Here is a 7635-nt window from a genome sequence, read left to right on the forward strand (position 1 = left end):
GCGCATACTTTGAATAAAATATTTGTTATCATTCTCTTGAAATAAATGTGTTTTTTTCTTGAAAAAATACCGGTTTCATATGTATACACCTGGTACTTCATTTTGATAGGAGGATGACACGGCCACATAGGGAATCTACACCGGCTGTTAGTGCGAACTGTCAAAACACTAGCAGCTGATACCTTAAAGCGCAGACTACCTATAAGAGGTGTGCCGGACTGAATGATGCGTCGCGCATGTGGCGCATGTGAGTGAAGTAGCGAGTCAACATGGCGATCTCTATGGAACACTCTAAGGCAAGCAAGGGGGGGGGGCAGGGGAAATGGCTACTCACTATGGAACACTCAAATTTAAGTATGCCTTCAGACGTTTAGTTGCGTAGCATAGTCGCCAATCTAGGTGCATACTCTACGGCATAGGCCAGAAATCTGTACTCGGTGTCGCCGATAGCCATTCTGTGTTCGACCCTGATACTGAATGTCTACGAGAAAGGCGAACATTAAAATCAGCAATATAGCCTGAAATCGACTTTTTAGTTTAACAGTGGAACTCCGAGGAAAGGAACTGATAATTTGAATATAATTTGATATAATGTGTTGCCACGAGGAGCGGAGTGGTGGTCGAGTCAGTGGGCGTTGGATGAGTTAGTTAAAATAGCCAATTTCAGTCATAATTTTAATGTCGCTGTCAATGTAAACGTAATGTGGGGCGTAAATTTTTGTCCTAGCGGCGGATCGTAATTTAAGGGTAGCCATCCGATTAGTTTTCCAGCATGGTGTGGCAGCATGACCCTCAAGATCGGAGGTCAGCGCCATTTTGGAAAATACCGGCTCTAACTTAGCAGGTAAATAATTTCCGCTAAACCTATAGGATTCCTTTTAAGGTCGTCGTTTTGTCAGTTGACTTTGCAAGATTCCGTGAATTGGGGGGACGCGATTGCATAATATTAAATTTTAGGAAGACTTAATTAAAATGGTCTTAGTGTTAATTGTGTTAAGTGTTCAGTATAGGCGAATACGATCTTTCAAGATGGCGGTAACCTTCACTGACCTTTCTTGTCGAGAATGGGGCGCCATGTTAGATGGTCGTGATTACGATAAAGAAATAAATATGCTGTATGAATTTCGGCCTGTGTGGCCTGTGTGACCACAATGTTGGAAGGTCGTTAATTAAATAACCATGATTTCTTTTACGGGCTTATTTAGATAAATTGTGAGCCATCCACAGCCATCTAATAAATTTAACCTTATTGTGACCATATTATTGGTCTTATTTTATTTATTTAAATGTATTTAACGTTCGTCGTTGAGTCGTTTGTCTTCCTTGTTCAATTCTTTCTAACCTCAACCGTCTCTGTGTTGGACTAGCAGGAGTTAAAATAAATGAAACTAAATCATGAGTAATAGGCAAATTAATATCATAAAAATTCCTTTTGATCGTTAAGGAGAGTTTCTGAATTTTATAAAGGATCTGGCGCCCTTCAGGCAATTTATTAACCACCATTATTTTGAAGCATTGATCATTGGCCTAGCAATAGCCAATAGCCTGGCAACCTAGAACTTTAAATAGTTATTCGTCAGAACTCAGCTAATATTTAAAGAGAATTTATAAAAATTATTGATTGGTTAAAAATCTGACCAATACATAAATTTATCAAAAAGCCAAGGTCATAATGGAGCCCGTGAACGTTGGGCTTGAGAATTTGAGCAAGGAATCAAGGCAAAATGAATTTGGAAAATGAGAACTAATTAAATGAACCAATTTATGATTGGAGATTAGTTAAGTGAGTCGGATACATTCAATTGAATGAAAATTAGTTCAATAACTAATGTCTAATAAATTAAATAAATGAAAATTCATTTGATTACAAATTGATTAATGAATCAAATTCATTTATAGACTGAAAATTACTCGGTTGAATGAAATTTAATTAATTGAACAAAGAAAATTCAATTATTTAAAAATGTATTGAAATAATTATTTAAAACTCAATTAATTGAAAATTAGTTGAATACTTGGCAGTTTAATTAATTACAAATGAATTGAGTGAATATGATTCAATTGCTCGAAAATCGACTAAAGGATTTCATTTTAAATAAATAAACAAAGAAAACTTGATTAAATAAATATTAATTGAAATAAATAGATAAAATTCTATGAATACCATTCACTCAATGGACATAAATCGGGGTTTATTGAAACTCAAAGGAATCGTAGTGACATAAATGAAGTCGCAGCGATTTTGATGAATCATCTCTGAGATTTCACTGCACTGTTAATTCAGGCGTGATTCCTTAGAACCGGCCTAAGTTTGATAATAACAGGATCGGATTTAGGACAATAGGATAATATTAAGCTTTTTTGTTGTCTCGTGGGACTCACGCTTAATTATATAATTTTGAGCTTAAGTTGTAATGACAAATTAATTATTTAAATTCAGTGTATAAAATAAAATTATTGGATAAATTTGATTGCGAGTAATGAACTAAGTAAAAGAAAATTGCGGTGGGCATTTTCCTACCCGTTTAAATAAATAAGTAAAAGAAAATAGATGTAGACATTTTCTTACCCGTATAATTAAATAAGTAAAAGAAAATAGCAGTTGGCATTTTCCATCTTACTCAAACAAAATGTCGGAAAATTTGGAATTCGAAGTACGTCAATCCATTACGGATATGGATGAGGCAGGATTGAGGGAATGGTTGGACAAAAGAGGGCACAGTTCGCGGGGCGCCGCCCCGATTTTAAGAGATCATGTTATCAGACTCCTACAGAGAGAGGCGGGAATATCGGGTATCCGTTGGTCCAGCGAAGATAATAAAGAAGAAAATAAATGTTCAAAATTGACCTCCGTCGAAATTTTAGCCCAAATAAGGGATAGTGCATGTGGGGTCGAGGACAGCGGAACTTTTCGAGAGGTTTAAAGAAACCACCCTCAGTGTAGTGATGATACCCGATTTTTGATCAGGTGTCTTTAAGTCCTAACAACGAACCCCTAGCTACTAATGATCCTAAAAATAGAACAGTAGCTAATAATGTGACCAATCACCCACATCCGCCTTATTATGTATCAAGTCCGGATAAGTATATCCCTACAGTGAGAATCGCAAATCTCACATCAAGCACTGTCACTACGACGGTTAGCGGCAGTAGCACCCTGATTTTTACCACGGTTGGATCCAATACGGATAACATCAGTTCTAGTTATAGGTACCGAATGTCGTCGCGTGAACATGAATCCGCGTGCGAGTCACGCATCCGGGCGGCTAATCAGCGCTATGCGGCACCGAACTTTGAGGGTAATCTTCGGTATGATGTCCCAATAGAAAACACTCCTACTAAGAATTTTAGGGCTGATAATTTGAGCGAAACTAGGACAGAAGCCATCCCACATAGGTTAGGAGTCATACCAAAAACCAGAGGACCCGGGCGAGTGGTGAATACAACAGGGCATAACTTTAGTAATTATGAACAGAGTGAATTACCTGGCTCGCGTATAAATGGGGAGCCACCACAAGTCACTGTGCCATCAGATGATTCAAGCGTGTCGTGTACTAGGCCGTAACAATCCGCAGGGTATAGTTGGGCCCACAGGCCATTAGCTGCGGGTTTCGCGAATACGCCCACTTATCAAGGAGGTATTACGACCCCCCAAATTCAAATAGCACCCCTATTTATGGTGCAATCGCTTCAAAAGGGGGGTGTTACCAAAATCAAGCCTTTCAACAGTTTGCTCAAAGACCGCCGTACGAGTCGTATAGCTCGGGCACTCGGGAATTCGAAGGGGCAGGTCGCGAAGTCATTGACTGGGGCGGCCCAGAGAATCGTACCCCTATTCCCAGGCGAAATAAGACCTTAGATTCTATAGTAAAGAATTGGGGCATTAAATATCCCGGGGACAAGCAGATCAGCGTAGAGAGTTTTCTGGTTAAAGCCCAGAACGGTAAAGAGGTGTGTTACCTCACCGATGAGGAAATGCTGACTGCTATGCCATTTCTACTGGACGACCGACCGGCCGAATGGTTCAGTATGAACCGATGGGCATGGCCCACCTGGCCAGAATTTAAAGCCGCCTTTCGTGCCCAGTTTGGCAATATTATCAGTGGAAGCTGGACGAAAAGGTGGCTAAGAGATATCAAGGAAAGGATGAATTTAAATCCAATTATCTTATCTGTATCCAGGGCCTATATCGAAGGTTCTGGAGGCCCATGACTCTGCAAGAGCAAATGGATCGGGCGTATACTAACTTACGTTCCGACATTAAACGGTTGGTCAGGCGTGACGAATTTTTTGACTACAATGGATTGGCGTTTCTGGCAGCTGACGCAGAGAGAACACTAAGTACAATGGACGATGATAGGCAGCCTACTAAGCGGGAGGAGTCATTCTGCCCTGAGTTTGCCTATAGTTTAGCCTAGTTAAAATTTTACTGTCGACTTGGCATTTTTCAAACCCAAATTCTACGATAAATACTTATAATTTTATGTTGATTCTATTCCACTAGTTCATGTTCAAACTTTATACCATGAGAAAACATGTAAGCAATATCGAATGGATAAAAAATTTTACTTTTAAACGCTAAATTTGAGAATTATGAAATAAAATTATGAATATTTCGTTTTCGTTACTTAAAAATTGTTAATGAAAATATTAAATGCAATGATAATTTTGTATACTGATAAATTAAAATCCCTAAAAATTGTTTTGTTTACAAATTATTCAAAATTTAATTTTCAAATTCAGACTCAAGTTTATCTAAAGTATATCCTTTATATAATTCTCATAATTACCTACGAAATTACATCACAACAAAGTAATATAAAATATTGTAAAGTAACAAGAAATTTACGCGTCTTAGATTTCTATTACCTAATATTAAAAATATAATCAAATTTAAAATCCATTATAACAAAGTTTTCAATACTAAAAGTTTTTAAAAATTGGTTAAATCGACTTAAATAATCAATTAAATTATTATATCTAACAGATATAGAAAAAATAAATAAACTACAATTTTAATAATCTGTTAATGCTAGAGGGTTGCGCCGACAGACTTTTGAGGCGGCGGCAATTTGAGCCACATTGATTAGCGGCGGGCAGCGCGCCGCCTTCTTTTTCCTACTCGGCGGCGGCTGGCGGCGTGAGGATCTAGTTTAGTATTTTTTTATATACAACTTGGAAAATATAAAAATATGTAGGAAAAAAGGTCAATTTCCATCACAAGATATTTATTTAAATCCGTTTACTTCAACTCCTAATCGGTAGCCGGAATATCAGCAACCAATCAAAAGCCACTGGATCACACGGCGGGCAGAAATTCATTACCATCTAAATATACCTAAGATGGAGACAGCGCGCCGATACGCTACCATGCCGACGGCGCTGAATTCGAATCAGCGGCAGCGTAACCCGGCGGTGAAACCGTCCAGTTGATACCAATGCAAAGAATTGTTCCCCTTCAGTTACAATAGCGTATTTCAAAATTTTTGTATTAAAAATTGAAAACTTGAATTTATTTTAATTTTTTTTTCTAATAATTCAATTTCAAAGGTTTATGGGTTAACAAATTTACATTTTGAACAGCAAAAATTACGAAAAATTAATTTTTTTATGTTAGGAAAATTTGTGGAATTAATTTTTTTTTAATGTAATACAAATTTAAAATTCTTCAATTTAAGCAGCTTGCGCTTTGAAACATTAAATATAGTTTAACCTAGTATCAAATTCAAAATTGTTTTTATTTAAAAGCGGTAATCCAATTGTAATTCCTTTGAATTTTAAGTTATCAATTTTTAAAGTTTTTAATTTTTTCTATTATCGAAATTTTATTCTGAAATAGTTTCATTGACATAGATTCTTGATTTGAAAAACACCTCTCAAATTCTGAACGGTTTGAATTTATTTTTTACCACTTATTCTTTTTTTTTAAATCACTTAGTATTATTAATTTCGAAAACATCTGTTTGTGAACACATACCGGCAATTGCTTAGTTCAAATACTTGAAATAAAATACTTTGTATTTCAAGGTCTGTCCAGTTATATCAGAAAAACGCTTCTCAGAGCCCTTTTTGAAAAAGGCCGTTATCTTAGGCAAATAAATTTACCCACTTGAGAAGAAGTCGAGTGGAAAGGGTAAGACGAGCAGGTAGGCCGCGATCAAATGGAAATCGCCCAGTCTGTGTGGATTCCAATTTAAGAATTTCTAATCCAGCAAAGATGGCAGTGAGATTAATTTCTCGAAATACCATTTTTTTCTCTAATTGAGAATATTACAAGTGTGAAACTGTGACATGAAGATAACTGCATTCTGCTTCTCCGGTTTCTTACTTTTGTTGCAACTCAAAATACCGAATCGGCGTATTTTTGTGGGTGGGCGTTTTACTGTGAGTTTATGACTATTTTTTTAGATTCTTAATTTACTCGAAAATTTTAACACACTCAATTTGAGACTACGGTGAACCATCCTCGCCTTCCTAGATCAGAACTGAGACCATACGTTATGTACAGTGGTCCTGAATTAACCATCGACAGTATGATACTATAAATTGCAAAAAGGCAACATTATATTTTTAATACAATAAAAGAGACAATCACTCAGAGAAATTTGCTCTAGTGACAAAATGATGTTTCCTGAGGCAAATCAAATATCCTCTTCAATGTAAGGATGAGGATTTTCATTTGTCTCAACAGGAATCCTTTTGCACTAAAAATTCTTCTTACGTGATTTCAATCAAATATGATGACTCATAACAAGGAAAAATGACTTTCTAAGCAAATAGTTAAATTTTCGACAAAATAGGTCAGCTTTGAACTGAATTGTTCAATTTTTGACTTGCAAACATAAAATGTCAACCAAATGACTCAATTTTTAATTGATAAAGTAAAATTTCAACTAAAACAGTTGCATATTGAACCAAACATTTCAATTTCAATCTAAAAATATGAAGTTTTATACAACACAGTTCAATTTCGAACCTGAAGATTTGAATTTCTAAAAAACAGATGAATTCTCAAATGAAGCTTTCTTTGAAAAAGATTTAAATTTAAATTGCGTACAAAAAGGGATCTTTCACCAAATATTTGAAGGCGTCAGGGTATCACACGCTGTTGAATACTTGAATCTTACTTTAAATGCAGCATGAAAGAATTTCAAAAAAAGTCTGCCCGCTATGCGGGCACATTCTCATAACGCGCTGCGCGAGCGGCTCGCAAGTTTGAGCGCGCCTAGGGTGCGCGACTGTTGGTTCTCGCGCTTCGCGCCCGACGATAGATTTATCTCGCGCTTCGCGCTCGATTGTACATTCAACTCGCGCTTCGCGCTCGGTCTTTATATTTTCACACATTCTTGCGCAAACCTTTTAAAATTAAAACTACAAACATCCACCACTGTAATTTTGTGATTGTCGATTCTCTTTCGTTAGAAGAGCTTAGCTCGAGAATGCATTTCACCCGCATTCGTACACAGACCTTTTGAAATCAAAGGTCAAGAGACCGACAACTGTAATTATGTGATTTTGAGCTCTCTTTTGTTAAAGCTCTTTCGGGTTTAACGAACACATTCTCATCACGTAGCTCGTGCTTCGCACTCGATTTTGTTCAACATGCCAACTTTTCTACATTATACACAACACTTT

The sequence above is a fragment of the Belonocnema kinseyi genome, chromosome 6, assembly GCF_010883055.1.
Source record: "Belonocnema kinseyi isolate 2016_QV_RU_SX_M_011 chromosome 6, B_treatae_v1, whole genome shotgun sequence".
NCBI lineage: Eukaryota > Metazoa > Arthropoda > Insecta > Hymenoptera > Cynipidae > Belonocnema > Belonocnema kinseyi.